This window comes from Podarcis tiliguerta (genome assembly GCF_965153285.1).
Source record: "Podarcis tiliguerta genome assembly, chromosome: 12".
NCBI classification, from domain to species: domain Eukaryota; kingdom Metazoa; phylum Chordata; class Lepidosauria; order Squamata; family Lacertidae; genus Podarcis; species Podarcis tiliguerta.
The window spans coordinates 48,852,833-48,863,866 of NC_139545.1; positions in this window are offsets into that span (position 1 = coordinate 48,852,833).

Consider the following 11,034-nt stretch of genomic DNA (forward strand, 5'->3'; position numbering starts at 1 on the left):
GAAGACTGTCACGACAGGACTCCCACCTGCCACAAGGTGAAACAAGATGAAAGTCCCGAACAAAAGAGAAGCCAAACTTTTATTAGTTGCTAATCCCCATGTTACACCCCCCAAAACTACATCACTAATATATCATGGTTACATCATGAAGGGGGAGGTTTGGTGGCAGTAATCTGAGCATCCTGGACCCTGCCCCATGGTTCCCCTTGCCCTTCACGAAACACCCATCAAGTGTAACAAAAGAGATACAGTGGTGGTAATAATAACAACAACAACAACAACAACAACAACAACTATTATTATTATTATTATTATTATTATTATTATTTATACCCCACACATCTGGCTGAGTTTCCCCAGCCACTCTGGGCGGCTCCCAATCAAGTGTTAAAAACAGTACAGCGCTAAATATTAAAAACTTCCCTGAGCCTTAAGATGTCTTCTGAATGTCAGGTAGTTGTTTATCTCTTTGACATCTGATGGGAGGGCGTTCCACAGGGCGGGCGCCACTACCGAGAAGGCCCTCTGCCTGGTTCCCTGTAGCCTCACTTCTCACAATGAGGGAACCGCCAGAAGTCCCTCAGCGCTGGATCTCAGTGTCAGGGCTGAACGATGGGGGTGGAGACGCTCCTTCAGGTATACAGGACCGAAGCCGTTTAGGGCTTTAAAGGTCAGCATCAACACTTTGAATCATGCTCGGAAACATACTGGGAGCCAATGGAGATCTCTCAGAACCGGTGTTATATGGTCCTGGCAGCCACTCCCAGTCACCAGTCTACCTGCCACATTCTGGATTAATTGCAGTTTCCGGGTCACCTTCAAAGGTAGCCCCACGTAGAGCGCGTTGCAGTAGTCCAAGCGGGAGATAACTAGAGCATGCACCACTCTGGCGAGACAGTCCGCGGGCAGGTAGGGTCTTAGCCTGCGTACCAGGTGGAGCTGGTAGACAGCTGCCCTGGACACAGAGTTAACCTGCGCCTCCATGGGCAGCTGTGAGTCCAAAATGACTCCCAGGCTGCACATCTGGTCCTTCAGGGGCACAGTTACCCCATTCAGGACCAGAGAATCCCCCACACACACGCGCTCCCTGCCCCAAAAACAGTACTTCTGTCTTGTCAGGATTCAACCTCAATCTGTTAGCCGCCATCCATCCTCCAACTGCCTCCTGGCACTCGGGTTAAGAACTTAATTTGTTCTGGAGGTCCGTTCTTAACCTGAAACTGTTCTTAACCTGAGACACCACTTTAGCTAATGGGGCCTCCTGCTGCTGCCGCGCTGCCGGAGCACAATTTCTGTTCTCATCCTGCAGCAAAGTTCTTAACCTGAGATCCTATTTCTGGGTTAGCGGTGTCTGTAACCTGAAGCGTATGTAACCTGAAGCGTATGTAACCCGAGGTAACACTGTATTTACATTTCCCTGTTTCCCAGCCAAGTTAATCACACCCTTTTGTCTTAATCTGGGTTTGTTATTTCTGGAATGACTACCTGTCTGGCACTCAGGTATCAGGATGCCAGGAATTATCACTCAGGCAGAGGGGCTGCTGAGTAGCTGAGCTCACATGTCTATATGAATTTCTGAAGTTTTCCCAGTGAGCCAGTGCGTAGATACATTTATCAGTGAATTGTTACATTTGGTATTGTGCAGCAGAGGCCCTTTGAGTAGATAGGAAGAAACTGTGATGAAGTGTTTTATGGGGACAAATCACAAAAGTCACAAAAGTGATTGTGCTGATTTTGGTAGTGGGCTGCATGTGCATGATATCTGCTGGAGGAGCACACCCCCCCCCAACCTATAGATAAATTCCTGCAACGAAAGCATCTATAACAGCTGGCCACCCAACCTCTGCTTAAAACTTCCAGCGAAGTTGGGGTCCCAGCTCTACAAGTCTATATGATTCTATGAAAGCAGCTGGGAAGTTCACCCACAAGACATCAATTCACACTGGGCTTTGAATTTTTATACGCCTCTTCTCTAAAAGCCAAGCCCCACAGAAAAGCTCGCTGGTGCCGAAAGAGAGGCTTGAAAGATCTGTTGCATCACAGTGCAGTTGGATTTTGGAGATTAATTGCAAAGACGTTTCATTCATCTACATTTTAATTAATGTGCATTGTTATCGGGATCTAAGGCTTGCTGAGGAATCATATGCACAGCGCAAAAAGCATTTTGGAAGACCATAATGGCCTAGCATCCCCTTCGTGCTTGGGAAGATAAAAGCTTCACTTTCATATAGGCTTCCTAATAGTCTCATCAACTGCAACTAACCGATTTTCTATTAAGGCCAAAAGGCAGCCATTAATACAGAAAATCATCTTCTATCACTTTTACCCTCTATAAGAAGTAATGTATAGATGCAATAAGAAAGTTAATTGGTTTCCTGTGGCTTGGGATGTACACAAACGCAGGAGAAGAAAGACCCCCATTTCTATTTCTAATTAAAATTTATGAATAGGGCCATTGTGGAAATGGATTTCTGGCTTCCTGGGGCCGTGCCTGCTCATTCTGCACAAACACGCATGTGCCCGCTGCCATCACTCTTCTTTTATCACATGAAACTGTGGGTTTGCGTGTTATTTCACACATCTACCCAACAGAGAATGAGGGACGTGGAGGGAGCTTTTTTTGGAAGAAAGTTCTCAGGGACATGTTGTCCTGCACAACACACCCAGCCAAGGAAGGCAAAGGGCCGATAGTTAATTCTTCATTGACAAAAGCACACATATATAGCAGTTCCTCAGGTGCACAGGGTATACACACTCACACTTTTCTAGCATCTACATGCATTCAACCTGAGACGCCTCCTGCATGGAAGTCGTCACTGCACTTCCCTCTTCAGACCCCTCCTGGATCTTGGAGGCAGCAGGTCAGGGGGCAGTGTGGATTCAACTGACTTGCCCCTCACCTGAAAAACCTTTTCCTCTGCTTTCTACGCATCCTGCGTCCCCTCCTCTATCTCTGACTGCTCAGACCCTTCCCCTCACCCTGGCTAGTGCCTCGCGGGGGGGCACCAAACCCCATTAAATCACTGGCCTCCTTCTCTCCTGGGTCGGCCTCCATCAATCACTCGTCAGAGCCCTGCCAGGTCCGTGACACATGGGCTTAACAAATGGTAACCTCCCTTGGCCCAAAGGCTCCAGGTCTTTGGTGCAGGAGAGAGTTCAGAAAGTTTCTTTGTCCTCCTCCTATCGTCCTGTCAGTGGCTTGTTTGCTCTTAAGACCTGAGCCAATCGTTGAAAATCAAAACTGTAAGGCAAGAAAAAGCTCTGCGTGGATAAGGGATGGAGAAACGTGCAAGGAAATTTCTGAGGGCTGCACAGCCAGAGGGCAAAACAGCAGGCCAACAGATGTGAGGCTTACCATTGTGGATTCAGCTGCATTCCAGTCACACAGAAGTCGGACATTTCTAAACACCTTTCCCTCTTCATTTGAGAGAGCAGAAGGCATTGTCCCAGGTCCCAGGGATATGTCCTAGCCAAGCAAAAGCACTGAAGGAAGCTTTGAAGCAGGGCTGGCAAGAAGTGTGACCTACGTTTGAGGACCACATTTGGCCGGCAATCTTGATGTTCCGTGCGCCTGCTGAAGATGCAACCCTGACAGCCCATTCACACATGCAAAGCCATTACCAGATGCTGCAGTCATCAAGTGAAGACTGCATGTGTGAACCAGTGAAAACCCACACCATACATTTAAAACACCTCCAACGCACTTTTAAAGCACCTTGCTTCCACAAAGAATCCTAGGGACTATAGTTTTCCCCTCACAGAGCTACAGTTCCCAGACCCGTTAATAAACTACAGTGCCTAGGATTCTTTGAGGGAAGTCGCAGACTTTAAATATGCATTGAACATTCTTTAAGTGTTTGCTGTGGGTCTGCCCTCATCAGTCTCAATAATCTCCCATATAAGCAATTTGTTTTTGCTTGTCTGCCTAATGAAAGCTTTCCCCACCTCAAGGCTAATAGCAGCAGCAGGCAGATTTTAATTGGGATCACAGTGCAGGAAAGGATTTAACCACCCGTCCCCACAGGCCACAGTCCCACTCCTGCAGCTCTTATTTAGAAACGGCAGGGGGAAGGGGGTGGATTTGACATGGTACAGGCAATTCTATCTATAACGTTACACCTTGTTGTTGTTGTTTAGTCATTCACTCGTGTCCGACTCTTCGTGACCCCATGGACCAGAGCACACCAGGCACTCCTGTCTTCCACTGCCTCCCACAGTTTGGTCAAACTCATTTTGGTAGCTTTGAGGACACTGTCCAACCATCTCGTCCTCTGCCGTCCCCTTCTCCTTGTGCCCTCCATCTTTCCCAACATCAGGGTCTTTTCCAGGGAGTCTTCTCTTCTCATGAAGTGGCAAAAGTACTGGAGCCTCAGCTTCAGGATCTGTCCTTCCAGTGAGCACTCAGGGCTGATTTCCTTCAGAATGGATAGGTTTGATCTTCTTGCAGTTCATGGAACTCTCAAGAGTCTCCTCCAGCACCATAATTCAAAAGCATCAATTCTTCACCTAGGCCACATTTAAAGCACTACAATACCACTTCCCTCAAGAATTCTGTGAGCTGTAGTTTGTTACTGATGCAGAGAGCTATTAGGAAACTATTTGCCTCCCTGAGCTACAGTTCCCTGGGGAGAGGGACTTATTGTTGAACCACTCTAAGAACTGTAGCTCTGTGAGGGGAACAGGCAGCTAGCAGCGCCCTGAACAAACTACAGTTCCCAGAATTCTTTGAGGGAAGCCAGGGGTATTTAAAGTGGCATCATAGTACTTAAAATGTATGGGGTGAACAGGGTCATAGTGTGGGCCTCCTTGACGGGGGTCATGCTGAGACTGCTGGCTAAGAAGACACCCAACTTTCCAAAGCTGCTCAGCAAGGTTCACTGGGCAATTATTAGCATGAACAAGTCAGCTTCATCTTAAGTGACACTTTGCTAACCAAGAGGCGATTTTGTTTGAAATTAAAATAAACATGGGGATTTGGGGAGGAGAAATGTAGAGCACCGTGTTGCGTCTCCAAAGGTGTACATAAAACAATTTCACGCAAGGACAGCCAAGCACAGCAGAAATGGGCACAGCTAAGGGAAACTGGATTACTAAGATGTACTAAAGGGACAGCTACAGCCTTTCCTTCTAGCCTTGGTGGCAGCTCCTTCACACACATTTGCCCTAGTTTCCCGTTCCTGCAACAGGCTTCTCAGATCTAATGCCAGTATAAAGTTTAATCAATTAGGATTTGTTATGCATCAGTTATCAAAAACTGTACAAGCTTATTGTGGGAGATTAGCAGCCAAACCGAACAAGTGCATATTCTTGCTAGTTATCATGAGAAGGGGCCAATACCACAGAGCTGTATTGCTGAGAGGCAAATACTCAGACCATAGAAATGCCATTGGTAGAGTGGGCTCTGTATGATGTCATTTCCCTTCCTCTCCTGGAGAGGAAGAAGCATATCGTGTGTTCCACTCTTTCCCTTCCTGTGTCCAGGGTTGGATACAGACCTGCCTCCGCTTGCTCCAGCTTGAAGCTGGTTATACTGTAAATGTGTGTTGCCTGCATGGTTTTCGCTGCTGCCATTGCTATGAATCAGTGCAAGATAATAAGTAAATTATATTTTTAAGCTTACTTCCCAAGCTGTTGCCAAGCAGAGTATGAAAGGGAGAGCCAGCTTACCACAGTGCTGAACTTGCTCAAAACAAGTCTAACTCCTATGCTTTAAATTTTGCTGCCAAGGATGGGATTTTGAAACTTTGTTCTACCCACACATGTGGGCGTCAGGAGGGATAAATTGCAATTAATATATCCTCTCGTACCCATTAAATCCATCACACACTTATTACACACATACAAAATCTAAGGATATTGTTTTTTTAAAACTGCCATTAAAAGTTTTCACCTGTTTTATCATATCACTGCCTGTTTGTAGCTACTGTAAAATATCTCATAGCAGACCTGTGTCTGGAGCTTAAGTTGACATTCATTCATTCATTCATTCATTCATTCGGTGAATGAATAGGTACCATATGTACTCTGAAATCTGGACAGGGATGTAGGATCTACCTTTATTTTTAACAGAACTCTTTAACTGCTCCACACCAGTCAACTAACAGAAACCCAGCAGCGCTACACATCCTTACGCAGCTGTTCATAATGGAAGTTCCCTGCACCGCTGAGACAGTAATGGCACTGCTGGCTCCATTATAACATCTTTTAGCAGGGAAATTCAGCGGAGGTGAGGCAGCCCCTCTCTTCCCCCTGGAGCTCCCTGTCCATGCATTGTTAGAACAGATAGTGCTGGACTGATGTGGATAGCAAGACACATACAAAAACCCTCCAAACCTCTCCTCTTATACCTCGAACGAGAAGGCACAGCTCAGTCATGGGACATATGTGCTTGAGGCATACGATCCCAAGTTAAAAAGAGAAACCGCCTGTAAAGGGCCTTTTTTAAGAAGTGTATTGGGTTAACAAAATTCATTTCTCTGGAGAGTTAGCTGCTATTCAAAGCAGACCATTGTATTCTGTCAGACAGGCCAATGGTCTGAGAAGGCAGCTTCCTCTATGTTCAGTTTGACTGGCAAAAGACCAGTCAAAATATTGTAATTAGCATAATGACTAGTATCAATGTTGATGCATTCTTAAGAAGCCTTTAAAAGATCAAAGCAGGGAATATTTTAAAGCTTTAGTGGGTCATACTTTTATAATGTATTATGATTTGAATCTGACTCTGCTGTGATGAGAGGCAGTTTGGCACTGTGGGCAGCCAGGGTCAACTTAATGTCCTTCTGATTAAAAGCCGTCTTTCTTGGGAAGAAAGCACAGGGCACCTCCTGATCGCCACTGAAACGCAAACTGCTTAGCGGTGAACTGCGTGTTCAACGCGAACCATTTGCAAGCCCCACACAATTAATCGCAGCTCATCAGGGCACGGGCAGAATAATTACAGTATAGGCAGCACCAAACCCATTTAAGAACTTATTCCACGGGGCTGTAATTATAGCCTGTCCCTAATCCTTTAATTGCCACCAGCATTTGATGTGTTGCGGGCGAGACCACAGGATAAATGGGGGTGGAAGGGTTTCAGCATAGTCCAAGGCACCAAGCAGAGCAAGTAGTTGCCTGGTAAAAAGAACGTATGACAGCCAAACTAGACAAAATGTGTATTTGCCTATAACATGGGTGCTGGTGGTCTCTTTTTATAAAATGCAAACAGCAACCACTGAGGATGGCAGTCAATAATTATCAGGGGTTAACCCTTTCCTCCCTGGTACAGTCCTGATTAAAATTGCTCCTCTGTAGCTGCCATTTGCAAGGGGAGGGAAATCCCTGCCTCCCATTGCTATCAATAGGAGTTTGCATGGCAAGATTATCTTTCTCCAATCCCCACTAACATGCTGCAGCCCTTTGTGCAATAGCCCAAATGGTCCCCAATGCTCAATAGGAGTTTTTGGGTGGCAGGCATGGGAAGCTCCAGTGGTGGGACATGCTTTGTGCAAGCGCAAAGCTGGCACTGGAAATGGACGCGTTCCCCCTCTTGTAATATTGTTATTTCTGCAGGTATGGCTAGCGTGGTACTGCTTGTAAGATGCATTGGAATGGGGCTTCCATAGCCAGAGGCACCATAACTCTGTATAAGAGAAGCTGGGGGCATACCATGGAGAAGGGCTTTTGCTTTCATACCCTATTTGTGGGGGTATGAAGAGGCATTTTGTCTGACTGTAGCTGGAAACAGAATACAGTGGTACCTCTGGTTAAGAACTTAATTCATTCTGGAGGTCCGTTGTATTTTAATATTTTGTTGGAAGGCGCCCAGAGTGGCTGGGAAAACCCAGCCAGATGGGCAGGGTATAAATAATAAATTATTATTTATTATAACCCGAAACTGTTCTTTACCTGAGGTACCACTTTAGCCACCGTGCAATTTCTGTTCTCATCCTGTAGCAAAGTTCTTAACCCGAGGTACTATTTCTGGGTTAGTTGAGTCTGTAACCTGAAGCATCTGTAACCCGAGGTACCACTGTACTGGGCTACTGGGCTTTGTCTGGCACAACAGGGGAGCACATATATATTCAAAAGCAAAAGATGACAACTGGAGCACAAACAGTATGTGTACAGTATTTCAGTGCCTATCTTTATTATCCTTCTGAGGCAGAAAAGGGAGGATATTCCCAATGGATACTTAAAGCCCAGCACACCTTCATACATTTTGCCGTATGATTGTCCAGGTATCTTTAGGTGATTTCCCATAAATGCTGACTGAAATAGAGACTGCAGGGCAACTTCTATGTCCTCTTCAGATTCTTGCCAATTCCCCATCCGGTCACAATAGACTCCACAAGCAATTTCCACGGAAATACACCTTTTATGGAGGGGGAAATAAACTGTGATATATATATATTACTGCAATTGAGTTACACTCTTGGGACTCAGCTATACAGCCACAAATAAAATGTTTTAAGTGTGTTTTAAGTGCAATATACAATGTGACACTAAATGGCGATGGGGAGCCTTATGGAAAATTCAATGTATTTTTTAAAAAAAATTGAAAAAGCATTTTCAGAATGGTTTTTATGTGCGTGTAGATTCCACCTTGCTTTAAGTACTGAAGAGCAGAACTGCAAGTTTGCACAAAAGTGAAATCTAGAAAAAAAATCAGAGTAAAGTACTGATTTTTGGATTTTGAAGCTCTGCTAGATGATACTACTTTCTAGCTTGGTAATAATGCTGCATTGTTAATACAACTGAAAAACAGTGCTGGTCTTTGTGTCATACACCAAGTATCCTTTTAAAATGACTCTTCCTTGCCTGTTATCTCCACATCCTGTATTTTTCATTTGGTTCTTTTTTCACAGTTGGGCTTTCTTAGGTATTCTACTGGAGATTATTTTAGGCTATCCTCTAAAATAATAGCTCTACGCAGGGCTGCCCTTGAAGCTGTCCCAGAAACTCCAGCAGGTGCAGAATGCTGCAGCGAGGCTCCTCACGGGGTCTCTGCCATGGAAGCATATTCACCCAGTGCTTTTCAAGCTGCACTGGCTCCCGGTGGAGTACAGGGTCAGATTTAAGGTGCTGGTTTTGACCTTTAAAGCCCTTCACGGCCTAGGACCCTCGTACCTACGGGACTGCCTCTCCCGGTATGCCCCACGGAGAGCCTCAAGGTCCATAAATAGCAACACCCTAGTGGTCCCGGGCCCTAAGGAAGTTAGATTGGCTTCAGCCAGAGCCAGGGCTTTTTGAACTCTGGCTCCGGCTTGGTGGAACGCTCTGCCTCATGAGACCAGGGCCCTGCAAGATCTGATTTCTTTCCGCAGGGCCTGTAAGACAGAGTTGTTCCACCTGGCCTTTGGCTTGGAGCCAATTTGATTCCCTCCCCCTCTTTCTTTTTTCTTTTCCTTTCTCCTCCTGCAACGAGGCTACATTTTAATATTTTAATGTTTCAATATTTTAATGTTGTATTTTAATTTTGTTTTTAAGTTGTATTCATTCAACTTATTTTTATTATTGCTTGTTAGCCGCCCTGAGCCCGGCCTTGGCTGGGGAGGGTGGGGTATAAATAAAAATTATTATTATTAAAATGTTTGCAGTTTTCCTCAGTTTTGTGTCACCAGCTAATTTGCTAAGTGTTATAACCCCTCCCCTTAGCAAGCTCACTAATGAAGATACCGATACTTAAGAACTCCACCCTGACCAGACTATTGCTGATTACTTCTTTCCAGTTTGGTGTCAAGCTTTTACTACCTATTGAAAATATATTTTCAACCAAATGTACATGTAGATTGTTGTTTTTATGTAGTCTACCTTTCCCAAACTGTGCTACAAGAGTATCAAAGAGTTTTTTTTTATTATTAAGTATTTTCTTGTTTTACAGAAGTGTAATGCCTCGTTGTTTTGTTTTGTTTTGTTTTTTCCCCGTGTAACATTTTTACAAATCCATTTCATTTGTTGAGGCATTAGGGGGAGAAGAAGAAAAAAAAGAAAGAAAGAAAAAAGAAGGGGGGGTGAAGAGAGGGAAGATGGATGGGGGTGGGGTCGGGTGGCGGTGTTTCTATTATGTTTAATGTATGTAGAGTTTGGTGTCAGCGTTGCTTGTGTTGTTCACTTGTGTTCCTTTGGTGGTGAGAGAGGTTGAGGTTGGCCTAGGGTGTGATTGTTTGTTTGTGATTGGCTGTGGTGATCTTTGTTTTCGTGTGTGAGTGGGGTGGGTGGGTGTTTTGGATCAGGTTAGCCATATTGATTTGTATGCTGTTGGTGGATTATTGTCATTGTCCTTTTGGGCTGTGTATGTGATAAAGGGGGAGGCGTCTTCTTCTGTTTGTCCCCGTGTCAGTTTCAGTTTATTGGTTAATTTTTCTAGTAGGGCTGTTTCCCATACTATTTGGTACCATTGGTCCATGCTTACTCCTGACAGGTCTCTCCAGTGTCTGGCTATGATGCTTCTGGCTGCTGAGAGTAGGTGGGTTATGAGTTCTTTGTGGTGCAAATGGGCATTGTTGTCTTGGAAGATGTTTAGTAGGGCCAATTCTGGGGTGATGTCTATTACTTGCTTAGTCATTTTAGATATTTCTTATCAAAGAGTTTTTTGAAGTTTTTGACTGCTTTGCTTTGCTCCCACAAAACTCCTCTTCCCTTCCCTTGCCCTTCCACAAAGCCCTTAACAAAAATGCATTAAAACAAATTCTGGTCAAGAAGAAAAATCGACATCACTGGTCACAGCCATACCAGACTGTATTACTTCATTTCACAGCAACTCCGACATTATGTAATGCTTTTCAATTAAGCAGAAGATTATACATTCCTGCTTCCATCCCTTTCCCTAGTGGTTTTGAGTAAGCTTTTCACTCTGGCATCTTCAGACCGTCGTTTGGCAGAACTGTGTTTTTTTTCCAGATGAGAGAGAACAGCATGATCATAAAGAATGAATTATTTACAGGAAGATCAGCACTTCAAGTCACGTCAAGGCTTTGCTAATTGTATTTAATTGAAAGTTCCATGGCGAGACATGTGCACAATGTTCTTCAGATTTATAACAAGGAAACCCAA